Consider the following 24,781-nt stretch of genomic DNA (forward strand, 5'->3'; position numbering starts at 1 on the left):
CTGATAGATAGAGTGCCTAATGAACTATGGAATGAGGTTCGTGACATTGTACAGGGGACAGGGATCAAGACCATCCCCATGGAAAAGAAATGCAAAAAAGCAAAATGGCTGTCTGGGAAGGCCTTACAAATAGCTGTGAAAAGAAGAGAAGTGAAAAGCAAAAGAGAAAAGGAAAGATATAAGCATCTGAATGCAGAGTTCCAAAGAATAGTAATAAGAGATAAGAAAGCCTTCCTCAGCAATCAATGCAAAGAAATAGAGGAAAACAACAGAATGGGAAAGACTAGAGATCTCTTCAAGAAAATTAGAGATACCAAGGGAACATTTCATGCAACGATGGGCTCGATAAAGGACAGAAATGGTATGGACCCAACAGAAGCAGAACATATCAAGAAGAGGTGACAAGAATACACAGAAGAACTGTACAAAAAAGATCTTCACGATCCAGATAATCACGATGGTGTGGTCACTGACTTAGAGCCAGACATCCTGGAATGTGAAGTCAAGTGGGCCTTAGAAAGCATCACTATGAACAAAGCTAGTGGAGGTGATGGAATTCCAGGTGACCTATTTCAAATCCTGAAAGATGATGCTGTGAAAGTGCTGCACTCAATATGCCAGCAAATTTGGAAAAATCCCAAAGAAAGGCAATGCCAAAGAATGCTCAAACTACCACACAATGGCACTCATCTCACACTAGTAAAGTAATGCTCAAAACTCTCCCAGCCAGGCTTCAGCAATATGTGAACTGTGAACTTCCTGATGTTCAAGCTGGTTTTAGAAAAGGCAGAGGAACCAGAGACCAAATTGCCAACATCTGCTGGATCATGGAAAAAGCAAGAGAGTTCCAGAAAAACATCTATTTCTGCTTTATTGACTATGCCAAAGCCTTTGATTATGTGGATCACAATAAACTGTGGGAAATTCTGAAAGAGATGGGAATACCAGACCACCTGACTTGCCTCTTGAGAAACTTGTATGCAGGTCAGGAAGCAACAGTTAGAACTGGACATGGAACAGCAGACCGGTTCCAAATAGGAAAAGGAGTACATCAAGGGTGTATATTGTCATCCTGCTTATTTAACTTATATGCAGAGTACATCATGAGAAATGCTGGACTGGAAGAAACACAAGCTGGAATCAAGATTGCCGGGAGAAATATGGATAACCTCAGATATTCAGATGACACCACCCTTATGGCAGAAAGTGAAGAGGAACTCAAAAGCCTCTTGATGAAAGTGAAAGTGGAGAGTGAAAAAGTTGGCTTAAAGCTCAACATTCAGAAAATGAAGATCATGGCATCCGGTCCCATCACTTCATGGGAAATAGATGGGGAAACAGTAGAAACAGTGTCAGACTTTATTTTTTTGGGCTCCAAAATCACTGCAGATGGTGACTGCAGCCATGAGATTAAAAGACGTTTACTCCTTGGAAGGAAAGTTATGACCAACCTAGACAGTATATTCAAAAGCAGAGACATTACTTTGCCAACAAAGGTCCATCTAGTCTAGGTTTTTCCTGTGGTCATGTATGGATGTGAGAGTTGGACTGTGAAGAAGGCTGAGCACCAAAGAATTGATGCTTTTGAACTGTGGTGTTGGAGAAGACTCTTGAGAGTCCCTTGGACTGCAAGGAGATCCAATCAGTCCATTCTGAAGGAGATCAGCCCTGGGATTTCTTTGGAAGGAATGATGCTAAAGCTGAAACTCCAGTGTTTTGGCCACCTGATGTGAAGAGTTGACTCATTGGAAAAGACTCTGATGCTGGGAGGGATTGGGGGCAAGAGGAGAAGTGGACGACAGAGGATGAGATGGCTGGATGGCATCACTGACTCAATGGACATGAGTCTGAGTGAACTCGGGGAGTTGGTGATGGACAGGGAGGCCTGGCGTGCTGTGATTCACGGGGTCACAAAGAGTCGGACACGACTGAGTGACTGAACTTAACTGAACTGACTGAAATGATGTTGCAGGAAAACCCAGACAAATTTTTTTTACCAATCCAATATGTACAACAATCCTTTGAAGAAGCTCATTCAACAACTGAAAAAAATCTGTATATCAATGGTAAGCAATATCTCAAGACTAGCGAGTTTTAAAAATTTAACCTACCTGTGCATGTGCTTAGTCGCTCAGTCAGGCCCAACTCTCTGCAGCACCATGGGCTGTAGCCTGTCAGGCTACCTGGTCCATGGAATTTTCCAGGCAAGAATAGTGGAGCAGGTTGTCATTTCTTACTCCAGGGGATCTTCCCAACCCAAGGATGGAACTTGTGTCTCCTACATCTCCTGCATGGGAAGACAAATTCCTTACCACTAGAGCCACTTGGGAAGCCCTAACTTAGCTATGCTGCTGCTGCTAAGTCGCTTCAGTCGTGTCCAACTCTGTGTGATCCCAGAGATGGCAGCCCACCAGGCGCCCCCATCCCTGTGATTCTCCAGGCAAGAACACTGAAGTGGGTTGCCATTTTCTTCTCAAATGCATGAAAGTGAAAAGTGAAAGTGAAGTCGCTCAGTTGCGTCTGACTCTTCGTGACCCCATGGACTGCAGCCTACCAGGCTCCTCCGTCCATGGGATTTTCCAGGCCAGCGTACTGGAGTGGGTTGCCATTGCCTTCTCCAAACTTAGCTATACCAGCTATCTTATTCTCACATGCCCACACCATACTGGAATAGCCCATGTCTGGAAAGGAGTTAGGCCAACTTTCTCTGTAAGCACCATCTGGTCTGGCCTCATGCTTAATTCCGGATAAAGTTCAGCAGCAAACATATACTCTGCATGCACTCGCTTTATATTCCAGTTGCTGTTCAGTTTTTCACACAAGTTTTAGAACAGAACCCTCTCTATTTCTGCCTCTAAAATCTACTAAAATCAACCTGATTTTGAGAGCATGTTGAGAGTATCTTGGTTATTATGGCAGAACATTTACTCTAACACAAATAATGGCACTGGCTTGAGAGTTTCTAGCCAAGATGGGAACTAGCAAAATAAAATGTGCTATTTCAAGGAGTGGTATACATGCAATATATACTATCAACAACTACTAATTAAATTACCCTTGTCCTAAAGAGACACTTTCATTCTCCTGAACTATAATTGGAGGATCTTAGGTTACTGGGATGCTTCTGTCCCAAAAGCATACTAAGTCCTGGTTTCATTTACCTTCCTGCTTTTAACAAAATCATTTTCAGTAAAAAAAGGCAAAAGAAGAAAAGAAAACAGAAACAAAATATATCTCATATGCCTCATCCTCTATCAATTTTCAAAAGCTGATTCTTTGTTGAAGAACTACTCAAACCTGCATTTGAACAGGAGTTCACTGCAGATAGCAATAAGAACTGTAGACATTATTAAGTTAACTCCTTATTTCTTAGACTCTGATAATCTGCACATCAGCATAGCTAAAGTAAATGCTGAAGTTATAGGCAAAACAAAAGCGTTTCACTTTTCAGACTTGTTTAAGATGAAATCATAGTACAACATTTTTGAACTATAACTAAAATTCAAGTTCTACATATCTTCAAGAAGACAACATCACTAGTAATGCCAGCATTTCTACACTGATTTTTCAAATTTACTGATGTAGATAAAGGGTATAAATATGTACTAAGATGACATTTTCCTGAAAATAAAAACACTACATAAATTACATGAAGTAGCAAACCTTTATGTCATATATACAGCCATTTATACTTTGTATCAATGTATACAACACTCATATATATATATATTCAATAATGTAACTTTCAATGAAATCATAATTGATTTCTAAGTGTCACTGAGTCATAAAGTCTGAGTCTTGATTTCACTTTAAATTTGACAGTACAATGCAAAAGAAGCACGGAAGCCAAGAGGTCTCACAATTTACGAAGCATTCCAGGCAGCTATGTGGTTTTCCTTCCAATAATGAGCACTCAAGATCAAGCCTTACAACTGACACTTTTACACATTTAATGAAGATATAGGATTGTGGAATAGCAAGTTTTTCATTTGTACTTTCATTAATATATTTCTCATTTTTTCACTAGTGAATACAGAAAAACTCAATATAAAGGTGGTGATCATTCAGAGACGCGGCAAGGTTTGCTGCAACGGAGCCCCCAGTACTAACATTAAGTGGATGGCTCACAGCAGCAGCTATAAAGGAACTGAATTTAATATTCTGGGACTCAAGTCTGGGAATGCAGTTCCATAGACTCAGAATTAAGGATCACCTCATTTCTTAAAAGCAATAAGGGATAAAGAAATAGGAAAGGACTACATTAAAAGGCCAACATAATCCTGGATTCAGTGTAAGAGCCCCGCAGAAATTAGACATTTTGATTAGTGGACACTAGAAACACTACGAAGACCAGAAGGCCTGGAAAGTAGGGTCTGATACAACATGGACATACTTACAATGATTAGACATTTTGGGATGAAACTTGCTTCAAAAATTGAAGAGGACTTAATATTTGGAATTCTGTTCTTATTTCCTGTGTTACCATTTTTTCATATTTCAGTAAATTCATAGAAATTTTTTATTCTAGACATAGGGCTCAATTTACATTCTCACCAACAGTGCATTAGGGCTCTTTTTTCTTTACACCCACACACACCAACAGCTCTTAACTCACGTGTTTTGATGACACCCGTGCTAACAAGTGTAACATGGTATCTCATTATAGCTTCGATTTGCATTTCCCTGATGACTAGTGATGTGGAGCATCTTTTCACCTGTCTCTTGGTCATTTATATGTTTTCTTTGGAAACATGTCTATTCAGATTCTCTGTCCATTTCCTTATCAGACTATTTGTTTTTCTTGCTATTAAGTTGTATGAGTTACTTATATATTTTGAATATTAACCTTTTATCTGATACATAGTTATGATGGTTCTTCCAGTCCATTCAGAGACCACAGTGATAAATGGTAAAAGAAAAATAAAAGGGGAAGTGATTGATAAGGAATGATGGGGAGTAATACAGTAATACAATGTGATAAGTGCTATGACGGAGTTAAAGCAAGACAAGGAGTAATTGGGAGGCGTTTTATTCTAGTTTGGGCAGTTGAATAAAGCTCCCAAAAGATCATATTCAGCTGAAATGAACTGACTGAAAAAAAAGCAAGTCTTGAAAAATTCTGGAGGAAGAGACCTGTAGGAAGAGAAAGCAGCTAGTGCCATACATCTCAGGAAGGAAGAAATTCAGTATATTTGAGAAGAGGAGGCCAGCCAAGTTCCCAAAAGGAGAATGGGGGGCTGGGGGTGATGTGAGATGAAATCAGGGAGGCAAGAAAGTGTAGATAGGAGTAAGGTCAAACTCAGGATTTTAGATTCAAGTATAAAGGGAAATCAATAGAGGGTTTTCCCAGGCTGTAGTTGGATCTTATTTATGTTTCTCATAGAACTGAAGCAGGGAAAAGAGCCTTATCAGGGAGATCAGACAGTAGAAATTACAGGCGTATTAAAGGGAGATGGAATGCCTTGAACCAAGTAGTGGAAATAGTGGAAATGTGGAGCTGGATAGATTTGGGGTGTGTTCTCCAGGTGGAGGTAACAGGCACTGCTGATAACCTACACCAGGAACATTTATTCCTTTTAATTATTTCTGTGTCTCATAAGAATTAATTTGCAGTGTTTGTGATTTGGTAAAAAAAAAACAAAAACAAAAACAAAAACAAAACCAGCGTTTCTTTCAGATGTTTTAAATCTGTTTGAAAGCTGGTTAATCCTACTGTATACCTATGGCCAAACTATAAATTATACTCCATGGATATTTCAGACATTGCAAAGTTACCAATTAAAATATGACTAGCTAAACAAAGATTACTTTGATAATAGTTATGTCTGTATTTTTTTTCTTTGTTAAAAAAGTAAAATTCTGGTGATTAGTTTGAGGATGTTTAATAGTTTAATAACACTTATTAAAGTATGTTAGGGAAAAAAATAGTAAATTTCACTCCACCAAAAACAATATGCACTTTCAATAAATTTTAGAAGATTCATAAAGAATAACTAATCTGAAACTCTGTTACAATGAATCCTCAATATGTAGATATGAGAGACGGTTTTTTGTTTTGTTCTGTTTTGTTTTAGTTTTAGGCAAAAAAGAAAACAATGAATGGCTAGTAAAACTGCCACAACAATCTGGTTTTATTTTATTGTAAATTACAAAGAAAAGGAAAAAACTTTTTCATGTTCTCCTATCTACACACTAAAAATAGCGAAAGAGTTTGTTTGATAGCATGCCATCCCCATTTAACATAAGTTTAAAGGCACCCAATAATAGTAATCATTTAGAAGGCATCCATCAGAAAATTTCCCATTGCTATTCATTTTATTAGTTCAGTTGAGTAGAAACAATAGCAGCCTTGCATTTAAGAAAGTTAATGATGGGTTTGTTTTCTTTTTAACAAGGAAGAAAGAAAGCAAGCTGAAATGCACACTGTTGTTGGAGTGAAAACAAAGAAAACTCATCAAAGCAACCAGGAAGGCCACCCTGGAAACAAAGGATTCAGGGCCTAGATATTGGTCACAACAGGATGCCTTCAAATCCTTGGGGAAAAGTCGAGAACACGGAACAGTGAATTTGGCTAATTGTTCAGCACTCCACACACTGATGTCAAGAGCACGCTTCTGACCCAAATTCTGATTAGTTAGGATCTAGTTTAGACTTTGAGATAGATCATCAAATTCATTCTTGCCAAAATCTTCCAGGCATGGTTATGATACTTTGTTTGACCTCAGACAATAACTATTCTTGAAATCATCAAACTGATTTCCTTTTTTCTATCTCCAGTGCTCTTTAAGTCAGAGAGTGTCCTTTTGTTGTGTCATGACTGAACAACAATAAACAACTGGACTCTTGACTTTAAACAGAGGCTTGCTTTTCACTTGAGTATAGAATTTCCATCTTTAATGATCCTGGAGAAGTTCCTACCATCTGGGCAGTAGATGCAGAGTCATGTATTTAGAGTATGGACAGGCTGCCGGTTGCAATCAAAAAGCCATGTGACACTGTAACTGAGATACAGGGCAAAATGTAATAATTCTACATTTAGTAGCACTCTTACCGTGTATTAGAAATCACAGGCAAGGAGAGATTGATTTCATAAGTGCAACTTGGCCAGGAGGAAAAATGGAATTTTAAAATAGCACTATAACAATTTTTTTTTCCTTCTGAGTATTCAATTTATCCTGATAATTTGAGCAATGAGCCTGGGCAAGCTCAGAGAAGAGTATTAGTACCTTTGTTGAATGTGTCAGTGCTGCAGATATTCATATCAAAATATCAAATCAAGAACCTACAATTAAATATACTAATCAAGCCAGTCAACCCTAAAGGAAATCAATCCTGAATATTCATTGGAAGGACTGATGCTGAAGTTGAAACTCCAATATTGTGGCCACCTGATGTAAAGCACTGACTCATTGGAAAAGACCCTGATGCTGGGAAAGATTGAAGGCAGGAGGAGAAGGGGATGACAGAGGAGAGAGGGTTGGATGGCATCACTGACTTGATGGACATGAGTTTGAGCAAGCTCTGGGAGTTGGTGATGGACAGCCTGGCGTGCTGTAGTCTATGGGGTCGCAAAGACTTGGGTATGACTGAGCTACTGAACTGAAGAATTCATAGGCAGAAGTAAAGAGAATATTTCGTGTTCATCATAGGGCCTCCCCAGTGGCTCAGACAGTTAACAATCTGCCTGTAATGAAGGAAATGTGGGTTCAATCCCTGAGTTGGGAATATCCCATGGAGGAGGAAATGGCAACCCACTCTAGTATTCTTGCCTGGACAATCCCAAGGACAGAGCGCCTGGCGGGTCCATAGGGTCACAAAGAGTCAGACACAGCTGACACTTTCATTTTCACGAAGCTGGATTTCTTCCATGACTAAACATAACTGCCTTCGAAAATAATGACGAAAACACTAATAATGATCCTTTTTTTCTCTATCTCACCCATTTGCTGCAACATTTCCTGTCCCTTCTACAACCCTACTGTTCCCGTCATTTCTGAAGTTCAGAAAATACAGCATCACTGTGACTTCAGACAGAAAGACCTTCATTTTCTTCACTTAGATTGACTGTATTTGTTTATTTCCTAAAATGCTCATTTCGCTTAGGAAGAGACACAAGTTGATGACAGGTGAAATTACAGTTTCCTTGTGTCGTCATCTAACAATTTATTCTAGGTCTGCTAATTCTCATGATGCCCTACTAGAGAAATAATTAAAAGACAATGAAATTTTTAGAAATGCTGATCAAGTATACTATATCACTGTCAGATTCAAAATATATCAGTTCTTATTTTTCACAAGATTTAAGAGGCTCTCTTTCTGTACAGTTTAGTAATAAGAAAAGTTGCAAAGAATAACAGCCAAGGATGAGAATTAGCAGCCATAGAATTAAATGAGGTTAAAAATTAAAAACTCTAAATGGTAACTAGACTACTCTGCATAGACATTTTGAAGGGATAAAGAAAAGCTCTCAGCAGACTGGCAAACTCACAAAGGCAAGTCAGTGACTAAGGATCAGTAATCAGCTCACTGGAATGCAACCCTCTGGGAAACTTCACCCAAAAGAAAACCTGCCTGGCCACATGGTTAGGAAGGAAACTGGCATTCTGAAAATGCTACTGAAGGCAGCACCAGGAGATGCAAACCATATGGCATATTTAGAGATGTTTTCCATTCATATTCATGTATTAAAGGTTCTGAGATCTTCTGCAAAAGAATGTGTTTAATTTTACTTAACCCAATATTTTCCATGCTTATTTCAGCAAGCTCAGTTCAGTCTCTCAGCCGAGTCCGACTCTTGAGACCCCATGAATCGCAGCAGGCCAGGCCTCCCTGTCCATCACACACTCCCTGAGCGACTCAAGAGTCACATCCATCGAGTCAGTGATGCCATCCAGCCATCTCATCCTCTGTCGTCCACTTCTCCTCCTGCCCCCAATCCCTCCCAGCATCAGAGTCTTTTCCAATGAGTCAACTCTTTGCATGAGGTGGCCAAAGTACTGGAGTTTCAGCTGTAGCATCATTCCTTCCAAAGAAATCCCAGGGCTGATCTCCTTAAGAATGGACTGGGTGGATCTCCTTGCAGTCCAAGGGACTCTCAAGAGTCTTCTCCAACACCACAGTTCAAAAGCATCAATTCTTCGGCGCTCAGCCTTCTTCACAGTCCAACTCTCACATCCATACATGACCAAGGAAAAACCATAGCCTTGACTAGACGAACCTCTGTTGGCAAAGTAATGTCTCTGCTTTTGAATATGCTATCTAGGTTGGTCATAACTTTCCTTCCAAGGAGAAAGCATCTTTTAATTTCATGGCTGCAGTCACCATCTGCAGTGATTTTGGAGCCCAGAAAAATAAAGTCTGATACTGTTTCCACTGTTTCACTATCTATTTCCCATGAAGTGATGGGACTGGATGCCAAGATCTTCGTTTTCTGAATGTTGAGCTTAAAGCCAACTTTTTCACTCTTCACTTTCACTTTCATCAAGAGGCTTTTGAGTTCCTCTTCACTTTCTGCCATAAGGGTGGTGTCATCTGCATATCTGAGGTTATTGATATTTCTCCCGGCAATCTTGATTCCAGCTTGTGCTTCTTCCAGTCCAGCGTTTCTCATGATGTACTCTGCATATAAGTTAAATAAGCAGGATGACAATATACAGCCTTGACGTACTCCTTTTCCTATTTGGAACCAGTCTGTTGTTCCATGTCCAGTTCTAACTGTTGCTTCCTGACCTGCATACAGATTTCTCAAGAGGCAGGTCAGGTGGTCTGGTATTTCCTTCTCTTTCAGAGTTTTCCATAGTTTATTGTGATCCACACAGTCAAAGGCTTTGGCATAGTCAATAAAGCAGAAATAGATGTTTTTCTGGAACTCTCTTGCTTTTTCCATGATCCAGTGGATGTTGGCAATTTGATCTCTGGTTCCTCCGCCTTTTCTAAAACCAGCTTGAACATCTGGAAGTTCATGATTCATGTATTGCTGAAGCCCGGCTTGGAGATTTTTGAGCATTACCTTATTAGCATGTGAGATGAGTGCAATTGTGCGGTAGTTTGAGCATTCTTTGGCATTGCCTTTCTTTGGGATTGGAATGAAAACTGTTCTCTTCCAGTCCTGTGGCCACTGCTGAGTTTCCAAATTTGCTGGCATATTGAGTGCAGCACTTTCACAGCATCATCTTTCAGGATTTGAAATAGGTCACCTGGAATTCCATCACCTCCACTAGCTTTGTTCATAGTGATGCTTTCTAAGGCCCACTTGACTTCACATTCCAGGATGTCTGGCTCTAAGTCAGTGACCACACCATCGTGATTATCTGGGTCGTGAAGATCTTTTTTGTACAGTTCTTCTGTGTATTCTTGCCACCTCTTCTTGATATCTTCTGCTTCTGTTAGGTCCATACCATTTCTGTCCTTTATCGAGCCCATCTTTGCATGAAATGTTCCCTTGGTATCTCTAATTTTCTTGAAGAGATCTCTAGTCTTTCCCATTCTGTTGTTTTCCTTTATTTCTTTGCATTGATTGCTGAGGAAGGCTTTCTTATCTCTTCTTGCTATTCTTTGGAACTCTGCATTCAGATGCTTATATCTTTCCTTTTCTCCTTTGCTTTTCGCTTCTCTTCTTTTCACAGCTATTTGTAAGGCCTCCCCAGACCACCGTTTTGCTTTTTTGCATTTCTTTTCCATGGGGATGGTCTTGATCCCTGTCCCCTGTACAATGTCACGAACCTCATTCCATAGTTCATCAGGGACTCTATATATCAGATCTAGTCCCTAAATCTATTTCTCACTTCCACTGTATAATCATAAGGGATTTGATTTAGGTCATACCTGAATGGTCTAGTGGTTTTCCCTACTTTCTTCTAAATTAGTCTGAATTTGGCAATAAGGAGTTCATGATCTGAGCCACAGTCAGTTCCCGGTCTTATTTTTGTTGACTATATAGAGCTTCTCCATCTTTGGCTGCAAAGAACATAATAAATCTGATTTTGGTGTTGACCATCTGGTGATGTCCATGTGTAGAGTCTTCTCTTGTGTTGTTGGAAGAGGGTGTTTGCTATGACCAGTGCATTTTCTTGGCAAAACTCTGTTAGTCTTTGCCCGGCTTCATTCCGTATTCCAAGGCCAAATTTGCCTGTTACTCCAGGTATCTCTTGACTTCCTACTTTTGCATTCCAGTCCCCTATAATGAAAAGGACATCTTTTTTGGGTGTTAGTTCTAAAAGGTCTTGTAGGTCTTCATAGAAACGTTCAACTTCTGCTTCTTCAGTGTTACTGGTTGGGGCATAGACTTGGATTACTGTGATATTGAATGGTTTGCCTTGGAAACGAACAGAGATCATTCTGTCATTTTTGAGACTGCATCCAAGTACTGCATTTCGGACTCTTTTGTTGACCATGATGGCTACTCCATTTCTTCTGAGGGATTCCTGCCCGCAGTAGTAGATATAATGGTCATCGGAGTTAAATTCACCCATTCCAGACCATTTCAGTTCTCTGATTCCTAGAATGTCGACATTCACTCTTGCCATCTCTTGTTTGACCACTTCCAATTTGCCTTGATTCATGGACCTGACATTCCAGGTTCCTATGCAGTATTGCTCTTTACAGCATCGGACCTTGCTTCTATCACCAGTCACATCCACAGCTGGGTATCGTTTTTTCCTTTGGCTCCATCCCTTCATTCTTTCTGGAGTTATTTCTCCACTGATCTCCAATAGCATACTGGGCACCTACTGATCTAGGAAATTTCTCTTTCAGTATCCTATCATTTTGCCTTTTCATACTGTTCATGGGGTTCTCAAGGAAAGAATACTGAAGTGGTTTGCCATTCCCTTCTCCAGTGGACCACATTCTGTCAGACCTCTCCACCATGACCCGCCTGTCTTGGGTGGCCCCACGGGCATGGCTTAGTTTCACTGAGTTAGACAAGGCTGTGGTCCTAGTGTGGTTAGATTGACTAGTTTCCTGTGAGTATGGTTTCAGTTTGTCTGCCCTCTGATGCCCTCTTGCAACATCTACCATCTTACTTGGGTTTCTCTTACCTTGGGTATGGGATATCTCATCTCGGCTGCTCCAGCAAAGCGCAGCTGCTGCTCCTTACCTATTTCAGCAAGGGAATACTCTAATATTTGGTGAAACACAGTTTGGAAAAGTTTGTTGATAAGTCAAAGTTTTGCCCATAGTTCCATTTGGTTCTCTCTGAAATTAATCTGTGTCCTGACACATGTCAATTGTCTGCCAGACTTTGTAAAAGTCTAAGTAGATCTATGAATTGTCACAAAGGTAGTGCAAGATAAGAAATCATTTTTATCTCATTTCTGATATTAAATGTTCCTTATCTGTTATCTTGGCAGAACAGGAATTAAATGAGTTATTAAAGTGTGAGATGATCATTGCCAATTATCTCTGAGAACTATTTAAGCTTCTCTTAAAGGTGTGTCCCAAATAACATCTACCAAGAGACTGATCAAGGAAGCCCAAAATGGGCTGTTAGTTTAACAAATAAAAACATGGGCTATGGAAAAAAATTAACTGGTTTTTCTCTGAAGTCACAAACCTGCTACTAAGCATCATCACTTTCACAATCAGCTCATCAGGCATTTGTTAATTGTGCCCTGAGCTGAGCACTGCATTTTATCAAAAACATATATATCTTGCCATCCAGTTAGAGAAGCACTGAATAATTTTAACCATATCAATCTCCCCCTGTTTGACAAAGTATTCAAAAAGAATTTTAAAACTATTTACTTTGGAATGTAATAGATTCTCTTATCATTCTCTAGTTGGTTAAACCTAGAGAATTCCTGGTTCAATTGGGAACAATCACAAAAAGTGTCATCAAATATCAACCAGTGCTACCTGCTTGAAATAGATTTTTTTTTTTTAATGGTTTCTTACTGATAAATTTTTTAGCTATTCAAGCCCCAGGAAAGCAAATTGGAAGTTGAAAATCTTTAATAAGTATTTTTTACAACAATAAATCGTCAATTTTACTAGGCTTGCCAAAAGCAGGTAAGAAGGAAAAGTTCCTCCCATGAGGCTTTACTCTCGTAACAATTATGTGTTGCAGGAAGTTAGAGCTAATTAGTTTGTAAAGTACAGAGCTTCAGAAAGTGTATGCTTCTTCAAACTGCATCCAATGAGAAGACACACTACTTACTATTTTCAAACAGTAAAAATAATAAAGAGCAAATTCTGAGGAAAAAAGCAGCCATACCTAAAATAATGATAATAAAACAACAATAACAAAATGTATTCCTGGTCAAATAAAAAAAAAAAACACATTTTTCTTTAAACTTCTAAGTTGGAAAATTAAAGTTAATTATTGCTGACAAATAAGTTCTAGAGAGTTGCTGTACAGCATTTTGCCTATCATCACAACATTGTATTGTACACTTAAAAGGTTGTTGAGCAAAAAAAAAAAAAAGTTGTTGAGCAAAGATCTCAAGTTAAATGTTCTTACCACAATAAAATATGCATATATATGTAATAATAACTTATAAGACTTAGCTTCTACAAAATGTAGCTGGGTTTTTAAGATAGAGATTTTTTGATACTTATAATGCACTGATTAAATATTTAGTTACCTTGGCTGGTGCCCACATACCACATAGGTAATATTAGTTTATTTGCTAAATGTCTCACCAACAAAAACTTTAGTTAATACAGTCACTTCAGCTTTATCCTTTCCAAGAAATGTTTGCAAAAGAAATAATATCTCAAAAGAGAAGTCACTGCTCATTCTGGACTGTAAATGAAGCATTTTGGCGTTGATATATATACAAGAAAAGATGTATAAACTACTATGGTGCTTGTTATTTTATTCAAGATACAAGAGAAATAAATGTCTTCCAATAGCTATTGTACAGATTTTTATGTTTCAGAATCTCTCTTTCCTAGATAATCTCATGCTCACACACACATATATACACACCACACAAAGGCAAAATAAAACTCAAATATATTTTAATCCAAACATGTTAAGTCAAACAACAAGATTCTAGTGCAGTTTTGCAGGCTTGGTCATGTTTGGCATATAAAAAAACGTTTGAATACTCAAAATTATTTTGGTATCATCTCTATGATACCAATTCCTAATTGGATCTCTGTAAATATACCAGTAAATATTTACCAGCTGCTGACTATGTGCCTTTGTTACCCTAAGATCTGTGCAGAATAAGAAAGTTTTCTTAGGGGGCATATTAAATGTTAGAAAGGTTTTCTAATACTAATTTCTAAAGCTTGTCAGAGTTGTCCACAGTTATGAAAATGATGGTAAAAATCTATCTATCTCTGTATCTATCTATCACACCACATACTATGCCACTGCACACTTCAGGTTAGAAAAATTATTGACTGAAACTGACGTCACAAAATTCCACTGTGAATTCTATAATCGGTTTCAAGGACCTGTGTTGGGTTACTGATGAGCTGAAAGAACTAATACAATATCCTTTGTTTAACGACCCAAATACTCCAAACATATTTTAAGTCAAGGAAAAACTACTACATTACTATGTTTTTAAAAATAAACTCTCTTCAAGCTTTCTGACTTTCCAGAACCTTCAAGAGCATATGTTTGTTTCAATGAAAGGTACATGAACTCTTTATGGTTTTTAAATATAGGTTGTGCAGACCTGCATATTAAGATAAGCATAACATCCTTTCAAAATTAAATTTCCAGTGGAATTTTTGCTCAATGTGAATAATGAGGTAAGCTCAGCATTATAGGAATTATAGTGGCCCTGAGTTTAATAAGTGCAAGCAGGTATCTTTAATTATGTATTTGAAATGGTTTAGGGACCTTCTCATTGTTCAACAGCAAAGCAATAAAGGGGGCCTATTTGCACCATGTACTGTCCCCTCCCTAACATAATTCTGAAATATAAACTTTGCAAGGTTGTTTTCTGTGGTGTGGAAAACCAGTGTTTCTATGAGATAAAAACATGGAACTAATTGTTTATGTTAGAGCCTTTAGGACTGGTGGTATTTTACATGCAGATTCACTAGAGCAATTTGTTTTACATGTGTATTAAGCCAAAAGGATCAAATTATCTGAGTGGGTTGAACTAAGATGATAGACCCAGTTCATTCTATTTCGAAAAGAATTTGCGATTCAGCATTTTATACAAATCTAATTGAAATGTATTCATGCCTCTGTAAAGCAGTGATAAACTTAATAAATGAGGACAGTTATTATGCACCCATAAAATATAAAAACCCAGGAAATTATAAAACCGTTATCAGCGTGACTGTTTAAAATAACGTAACTAGCTCTAAAGCTGGGTCAAAATAATTATTCCATCCGTCAGAAGGGCACTCTAGTAGAATGAACCACATTTTTCTGTCAACAGAATTAAGTTTCTTTATAGGATGACAATAATAGATGTTATCAGCATCTGCACCGTGTATCACGGATTACAGTTCAGGAGGGTCATTACCACCTGAACCAAGGCGAGCATCAATTCTCAGGCCAACACACAGGACTACCGTGTGTTATCATCTGCAACAAACAGGTCTGTGGTCCTTTATGAAGTGAAGGGCTTTGCTGTCACTGCAGCGAAAGAGGTAAAATAGCCCTTTTTGATCATGAAATCATGAGTCATTTAATATTGTATGAGTAGTTATTTTCAACTGTTTTCTTTTACTCCCTTCTTTTTGGTTGGTGCTAAAGCGAGATTTTTCCTGAAGAACCCGCCTGCGTACAAGAGTGGTTTCTGGGGGCAACGTAGCAGGACCTGGATCCTAGGCACCTTTTCCTGCTACATAAGAGGATGTAGCAAATTTTTGTAAAAAGATTCTAACACCCTAGATGACATTTCATATCACTATTGTAACAGGGTATTTTTTGAAGAGCCTCTTAATGCTCTTTGGTTTTCTTACAATAATCCCCTTTTTAAAAAATGTTGAGTCTAACTCAACAGCTCTACAAGAAACTTTTGACTTGCTAACAAGATAAATAAAGGGTGCTTCATATTGAAGACCTCACTAAACAAAGTGCAGTTTGCAAATGTTTACCTTTTCAGCAAGCTTGGAAATATTTTCAAGTGAGAGAGCTTTGGGTAATAGTTTTGTAATGTGGAGGCAAATATAAAATTCAGTTCACTATAAATTTCTATTTTTTTTCTATGTGTTCATCCAAGTACAGAACTCTAATGGCCAGTTTGTGACCTTTCTGTCTAGAATAGGAAACAACTTCCCTGTTAAGGGCAGAACACTGCAGTTGATGTCTAGATAGCCACCATTAAAAAGGCTGGACTACTTATTTTATGTGAATGATGTACTAAAATCCTCATACACATCAATTTTGGGGATAGGTCCACCTCAAAATGTTGGAAGAACATTTGAGCAGAACCTACTTATTAGAATCTATTTTTAATTTTTTTTTTAATATTATCTTGGGACAAAAAATGAAACCCTCAAAGCATATACACATATGAGTCGTGGAAATAAATACTAAATGCAACCAAAAATGGGTCAGATGATCATTTTCGTGGTGCTCCAGGCAGCATCTAATTATAAAGGGTTTTTTGATGGGTTTTGTTTTCTTTTCTTTTCAGGCATATTGATATATTCTTGTCCAGGAAAAAGGAACTCATGAAATAAGTCTTTAATTCTAATGTACAATAGATGGAAGGAATTTGGGGGTTCTACACATGTCTATAAAAGACAAAGTGACCTCCAAAGTTACACTGGAGCTCTGTTTCGGTGAGTCTGTGAGTTGTGATGAATGAAAATGGGCAGGAGCGGGCCATGTAAGCAACCTCAGTGTCAGTGAACAATGTATTCTGCTCTCTATGCAAGGACATGACTGCAGGCCTTGCACCAAGCACACATCCCCATGAGTCCAGGACTGCAAGGTGTTACTTACACCTGCGGAAGAGCAGTGAAAACAATGAAAAGAACTCAGACCTTTGTGATGTCAACACTGTCTAAACAAATTCCTGTTTAAATAATCATGAGCAGAAAACACCAACTCTCGGATGACAAAAACTGAAAAATAGAAAACTGAGCTTTGTGTTTTTATAATTTCTTTTCATGGCAGTGCCTAAATTAATGTACTACTATTCTACACTTGCTTACATGATCTCAGATAAATATATTTATCTAGCATTTTCACTTGTGTCCTCCACTTTAATAGTGAGTAACATCTAAGAGGTTTTGATAAACTTCTACAGACAAAGGCAAGCAGAACAGCAAAAGTGCTCTTAATGTTGTAAACGATGAAACTTCCTTTCATAGTTATAAACAAGTTAAAAACAAGATATTCTTATAATCCAATCATGCCAAGTCTAGATTGAAACTCCAAACAGGATAGCCAATGTGGAAATATAAAGCTAAGGGTTGGTTTCAAAGCACAGTAGAGATGCTTGAAAAGGGAAAGTGAAAGTGAAGCCGCTCAGTCCTGTGTCCAACTCTTTGCAACCCCATGGACTGTAGCCTACCAGGCTCCTCCCTCCATGGGATTCTCCAGGCAAGAGTACTGGAGTGGGTTGCCATTTCCTTCTCCAGGGGATCTTCCCGACCCAGGGATCGAACCCGGGTCTCCTGCATTCCAAGCAGACGCTTTAACCTCTGAGCCACCAGGGAAGCCTTTTTAGAGATGCTTAAGACATATTAAAATAGATTTGTAGGGACTTCCCTGGTGGTCTAGTGGTTAAGACTCTATGCTCCCAATGCAGGAGGCACAGGTTCTATTCAGGGTCAGGAAACTAAGATCCAGCAAGCCATGTGGTGCAGACAAAAAAAAAAAAAAAAATAGATTTGTAAAAATGGGAGAGTAACTTGAAGAAGCAAATGCTCTATTGAAAACTTCGTCTGTATACATGAAGAGAAACAGAACAAAAAGCAGATGGAAAGACAAAGGCTGGAAACAGCAGGAAAAAACTTGATTGTTAAGATAATAGTAAGGTTTTGAATGAAGCAAGAAGGCAAAGACCCAGAGCTGTTATTACAGTCAAGATCCCTCTTCTCTAGGCTGTTGGTTTTATTCTTGGCTCCTCAGGCCATACCCATCTGATTAGTTACAAAGGTTACAATCCCTAAACCAAAATTTGTCTCAAAGTTCTCATCCAGTAACCCACCAGAGACTGTGAAGACCTCCAAGAGCTAGAGATAGATATCAAAGCTTTAGAACTACATCATAAGAAATCTTTTCTCATTTTATCCATGTGAGAAAAGAAGTAATAATTATGTTTTTGCCTTTAGCATTGCTTTTAATTCTCAGAACTTTTTGGTAACATATGGAGTTTGTTTTAGTTATGAAAATTAACTGTGTTTATTTTAATTGCCAGATAATATAAAATTCAATGAATATTTTTTTCCCCATAGAATGTGGAAATGATGCTGTCTAACCATGTGAAATATGAACTGTTCCTTTGGCTATTCATCTACTGGCTTGGCATGACTTTTATTTTAAATTCTAATTTTCAGAGTCCTTTCGGAGGGTGTTGTTACTTCATCCCATAGTCCTGTGAGATTTGTACGGTGTCTGTAAAATTCTGAAGTGTGTGTAGGTTTTTTTAAGTATCACATATAATTAGGATTAAATATTCACATTATCATGAGCCTGTTCTTACAGATATAAAGCAAAGAAAATTCCCAATGGGCAATATTTCAGAAAATATTTGCATCCTTAACTTTTATAGCATTAAATCTGTCTTACTGAGTTAAAGCTAACATTGGTTTAGTGACCAACTTTGAATATTAAAACATAAATAAATAAATCAAAAATATGACCTAAAAGATAACTAATTGAGCAAGAGAAAGAGATAAACAACATAAATTATAAGTTATTGATTTCATTTTCATATTTTAACTGGTTATTCTGCCAGTTGTAAGTATAGTTTATGTATGTGAACACATACATATTGCCACTGTTTAAAAATGACATGGTTCAAAGATCTTTAAAGAAATTTAATACTTTATGGGCTTAAAATTATGAAATCTTTATCCCAGAAAAACTGGAAAACAAAAAAATCAGAACACTTTGCCTTTTCTAATGCTATAATTCTGTATTATTTGGTTAACTCTTTAGTCTTCATGTTGCCCTCAAATATTTAATTGCTGGTGTGTGTTACTCGCTCAGTTGTGTTCAACTCTTTGCAACCCCATGGACTGTAGCCCGCCAGGCTCCTCTGTCTATGAAATCCTCCCGGCAAGGATACTGGAGTGGGTTGCCACTTCCTTCTCCAGGGGATCTTCCTGAACCAGGGATCGAATCTGGGTCTCCTGCATTGCAGGCAGATGCTTTACTGTCAAAGCTCCTGCTGCTGCTAGGTTGCTTCAGTCGTGTCCGACTCTGTGCGACCCCATAGACGGCAGCCCACCAGGGTCCGCTGTCCCTGGGATTCTCCAGGCAAGAACACTGGACTGGGTTGCCATTTCCTTCTCCAGTCAAAGCTAGTAGGGAAGCCCTTTAATTGCTGCAGCTGCTGCTAAATCGCTTCAGTCGTGTCTGACTCTGTGTGGCTCCACAGACGGCAGCTCACAAGGCTCCCCCGTCCCTGGGATTTTCCAGGCAAGAACACGGTGTGGGTTGCCATTTCCTTCTCCAATGCAGGAAAGTGAAAAGTGAAAGTGAAAGTGAAGTCGTGTCTGACCCTCAGCGACCCCATGAACTACAGCCTACCAGGCTCCTCTGTCCATGGGATTTTCCAGGCAAGAGTACTGGAGTGGGGTGCCATTGCCTTCTCCTCTTTAATTGCTAGAGACAGCAATAAACATTGACTCAATCTGTAATTTACATAATCCTGGAAAAAATTGCTCAGAATAGCTAATCTATAACTTGGCAGTGGAAACACTTGAAGAAGATGCACTAATCTAACAAATTAAGATTTTAATCTATAAAGTGTGTTCATTATATAGAGATCAATTCAACAAATACAGTCTCCAATAAAGCACAGTCCTGAGTCCTTTTAAGATGCACAGCAAATGAAATCCTTGCCCTCAAGGAGCTTAGGTTACGTGTGTACATTAGAAGGAAGATCTGTGCTTCTATTAAAGTTGTTTTGCCTCAGACAATTTTATATAGGAGCATTAAACCTCATGAACATAATGCTTTTTCCCTTTAAGAACAGTAAAACTAAAGACATTTATAGGGAAACACTGCAATTGTATTTAAAGACAATTGAAATTACTTAAAAGCGAAGACACCATAAAATACTTTTAACATGAAACTATACTATTAGAGTCCTCAAATAAAGAGACATGTCCACATTGTTAACTGCAATTCAGGAGGAAAATGACACTTTTAAGAAGCCAAATTTTTTCAGTTAAACAATATTTTTAAAATAATTCTAAAGAATTTCTTTTAAGCAAAAAGTTAACAAAACATGTATCAATCTGAATGTTTTCTGAGGGTACTTAAATTTATTTTTTAATCTGGTGACTTAATATGAGAAATGCTATTAAATGCATCCCACCCATAGGTTCTCAAATGACTTAAAGGAAGAATGGTACTCTATTTATCTTCTTTTCGTCAGTCCTTAGCATGGAGACTTGTACATAGTAGGAAAGAAACAAAAGTTGCTCAATGTTAGAACTACTTCTAATATTATCTATTTGGTCACCTGCAGAATTATTTTCACATGCTCAGTGTCCCTTCCACTCTCTACCATCCCTAACAGCAATTCTCAGATGTTGCTACTGCCATATAGAAGGATGAGGGAGAAGCAGGTAAACTTGTGGGAGCACGAACAAAAAAGAAAACTGGTCAGGTTTTACAAATGATCAACAGAGTGACGGCAAGCCTCTGGCAGCTACTGTGCTATCAGATGGGTGGAAAACATTCATCACCATTGCTAACTATTTTCTGGATAATGCTATTCATTGAACTCTCAAATTTAAATCATCACACACCAGCTAAAGATATGAGCAACTCATCCAACAGGGCAGGACTAGCTATAATTAATATATAATAAATTTCTAATAAATATTTTAATGAATAATTAAGTGAATAAATGAGAAGAGAGATACAAAATGAAATGAAATGAGGCATGAAATTAGTATTGAGTGGCACAGAAAAAGAAGTCCAGTGGTAGAGGGCCAGAGGTAAGACACAGGACCATCAAAAATCACATATGGATACAACTGGATTTCAGCCACACTACTGGCTAGCTGGCTCGGTACACAGCACTGCCTATGAAAATGTAGACAGTAGCTCTGTGCCTTTACACATCCGCCACCTTTCTTCTGGAAAGGACCAAACACTCATTACTTACGTAGTCTTAGATCTTTATCTCAAGCATTATCTTCTAGAAATTTCCTGTAATGACCTGCCTCCTTCTCTTGCTTTAGCAGTTATATGTTCTACCAGTCATTAGGAATTCTTATTCTCTTTGTAGCCTTTTTTTTTTTAGTGCTCTATTTATTGGGTATCTTCTATATCATGTCCACTAGGCACTGGGTATAGAAAAGTGAACAAAATCTTACTGTCCAGCACAGCAATACACTATAATGTAAGCCTTTGTTTCCTATGTTATTTTCTTTGTTTCACAAGAATAGCCTTAACAATTAAATGTGTTTTACAAGTATTGCTGCCTTAGTAACTATTTAAATGATAGGTATGTGATAGAGGTTAGAATTATTTAGCAATTTCCTAAAAAGCACATGGAACATTAGGAGAGATTTTGTTTCTAATGAGGGGGATAAAAATGGACTAGTTTTCTCCATTATATATTAAATATGAGGGATCTTCATGCAAATGTTAGATTGTAATTCCTCTCTACATCTCCTAACAAAAGACCTCAATTCACTTACTGAAACAATTAACTAATTGTAAACGAAATTAATAATCTAGATAAATTCCATGTAATAGCTATAATATCCTTATACAACTACCTTATAGAATCCAAAGGCTATTTTTTTAGTGCATTAATGAAATTCTCCTTTCTGAGAATATTAGGAAATAGGATTTTTAAATTAAAAAATAATAAACACGTTCCTTTTTCTCAAGAAATATACCTGGTTTAGTGTTTTGCCTCTATGGTATGAAAAGACAACTTTTAATAAAAGACAGCTCGGAAAATATTTTACAATTCCCAATGAAAGGCTAATAGCAAAAACACACCTACCCTCAAATTAAGCAATATATAATAATGGTTAATGAAACGAGCTTTGGAATCTAGCAGCCTGAGTCTGAACTTCATGTCATTACTCACCACCTGGGAGACTTGGACACTTCCCTTGATTTTACTAAGCCTTGGCTTTCCTGTCTGTTGTCTGTGGTCAAAGTGCAATGGTGAATTAAACATTTTTCTCAGTCTCGAACACAGAGTAAGGGCTTAATAAATGTCACACATCATTATTACATGTTTGTTCAACTGACATTATTCCCACTGAGTGGTGCCAACTTTGAAAAAAATATTATAGGGTAGTTCACCATATGACTCCTAAAATCTCTCCACTGATTAATATTAAAATTTTATTTTCGATTAATAATGTCAGCTTCAAAATGTAAGTTTTTTTTCTTTGTCTCTCACATAAAGAAATAGTCAAGCTTAACATAAGAAATGCTTTGAGGATGCATTAAGCAGACCTTTATACCCATGTCTGGAAAAATAACCTTTTAATTAAGGTTATTATTGCATATTTTTTGCCTGATTTCAATTTTAATTAATAGTGTTAAATAATTCAAGAAAATTAACTACGAAAATAGTGAAATTATAAGCAATGGGGTAGATGAGCAAGAATAGGCTTGGAATGCATCGAAGTACATAAACTAACTTCTCAATTCAGGTGAATGCCTTGTGTACTCTGCAGCGAGACCTGACTCCCACCGTCACAGAAATACGCCAACTAGAACCAGCTCTTATTTGCCTTTATCTCTCTGCTCCGTGACCCTCTCTGACTTCTCCTTGAAACATCCTTTGAGCATAACCTGATTCTCATTCAATTCTCTTTCCTTCAGCCTCCCTGTATTCTCTGAATCTTTTTTAGATTCTGTTTTATTCCCACCTTTCGCAGGTCTATTTTCAGCCTCTTCTTTTGTCCCTCTACATTTTTTTGATTACAGTCACTAACTTCACATTCATAACTTCCATTTATTTCAGAAAGACTTCAGCCACCTCACCACTTCTGTCTGTTTCTGTTTAGATATTTGATGACACCCAGAGTCAAGGAATGCTGGGAAATACCTCTAGCTGAAAGGTCAGGAGCCCAAGAAAGACTTGGGAGAATTTTTTTTTTTTTGAGGAAGAGCCAATGTAATGACTAGTCTTTATTGGGAAGAAGGAACTTCACAGCACATTTTGAGAGAGTTAATGCAGGGGTTCAGCAGGCCAACTGGGAGGCACCAGCTTGTGGTCCATATTTAGGGCATCTTTGAGTCTTGACACTGTGCAGCTAGAACCAGATGACAGCACTGTTTTCGTCACAGTTGCATGCCACTATTCACTCGCTGGTGATGGAGGAGACTAAATTAGGATCTGCTTTGGTACCCAAAGCTGCCTCTGGGGCGAGCACATTGAATGGGTCTCATCCCTTCTGTGACCTTCCTCTCCAGACCAGTTGTCTGCTCACCATTAGCAGGAACGCCACCTCTGTAGGCCTTCAAGTGCATCACAGTAGGTCCACCTGGCCCATGGGGCCTCAGGGCGGTCTCCAGCCGGTGTTGCGGCTCTGCAAAGTAACCCTGACTGGCTTTCTCTCTAAGGAAAAGAGTGAATGAAGTCTGCTGACCTCTACCCCTCACCTTGGTTCTCAGTTTCCCTTCCGCTGAGGCCAAAGCCCTACTCACCCTCCCCATTTTTTCCAGAACAAATCACTATACAGAACCCTTGACTGGGTTCCTGCTACCTGTTTTTGGCCTCTTTTCTTACTTACTTATTATTTCAAGTATCTTCAGATGGACTGTACCATAATTTGTCACAAAAAAGTGACAAACAAAAAGTTATTATGTTCACAGGAAAATAATGGACTAAAGCAATGGGGATAAAGTTGATATGAGTAAGGAAAAAAAAAACTTAAACAATGAAGAATAACCAGAATTCCATATTTTCTTGCAAGTCAACAACAAAGAGCTTTAAAGAAGATATCCACAGGTAAGTAAAGATGTGTTATATTTAAGTATTGACGTATAAGCAAAACTAATAACTATAACAGGCAAAAAAAATGCAATTGAGAGAAGACATTACTAAACCTCAGTGGTGATAATAGGAAAGAGGAAGAATTAGAAGTTACAGATGCAAGACAAATTACTATTGGAAATGAGAGAAGGGTCATTGTTACAGATCTCATGGACATGAAAAAGATAATACAAGAATATTATGAACAGTTCTATAACCACAAACTTAATAATTTAGGCGAAATGGGACAATTCTTTGAAAGACACAATGTACCAAAACTCGCACAAAGAGATTAATAGGCCTCCATCAAATAACTAAAGTGAATCAACAATGAGTAACCTTCCAACACAAAAGCATCCAGCCCAGGAGATCTCAATGGTTAATTCTACCAAACATTTAAAGAAGAGATGATCCAGTTCTCCACTGCTGCTGCTGCTAAGTCGCTTCAGTCATGTCCGACTCTGTGCGACCCCATAGACGGCAGCCCACCAGGCTCCCCTGTCCCCGGGATTCTCCAGGCAAGAATACTGGAGTGGGTTGCCATTTCCTTCTCCAATGCATGAAAGTGAAAAGTGAAAGTGAGGTCGCTCAGTCGTGTCTGACTCTTTGCGACCCCATGGACTGCAGCCTACCAGGCTCCTCCATCCACGGGATTTTCTAGGCAAGAGTACTGGAGTGGGATGCCATCGCCTTCTCCGCCAATTTGCTCCAAAAAACAG

At 38.2% G+C, this 24,781-nt stretch overlaps 1 long non-coding RNA gene and 1 other non-coding gene across 5 annotated transcripts in view; both read right to left on the bottom strand.

Moving 5' to 3' along the window:
• Positions 1 to 24,781, bottom strand: part of LOC139180227 (uncharacterized) — a 478,513-nt gene that overhangs the window by 387,699 nt on the left and 66,033 nt on the right. For all 4 annotated transcript variants that reach the window (XR_011564557.1, XR_011564556.1, XR_011564555.1 and 1 more), the window contains exon 3: positions 2,112 to 2,287. This is a non-coding gene — a long non-coding RNA (uncharacterized lncRNA). The remainder of the gene's footprint in view (positions 1 to 2,111; positions 2,288 to 24,781) is intronic.
• Positions 17,515 to 17,586, bottom strand: TRNAS-GGA (transfer RNA serine (anticodon GGA)). Its single transcript has one exon. It is a non-coding gene; the product is annotated as a tRNA-Ser (tRNA).

This window comes from Bos indicus, chromosome 27 (genome assembly GCF_029378745.1).
Source record: "Bos indicus isolate NIAB-ARS_2022 breed Sahiwal x Tharparkar chromosome 27, NIAB-ARS_B.indTharparkar_mat_pri_1.0, whole genome shotgun sequence".
Lineage (NCBI taxonomy): Eukaryota > Metazoa > Chordata > Mammalia > Artiodactyla > Bovidae > Bos > Bos indicus.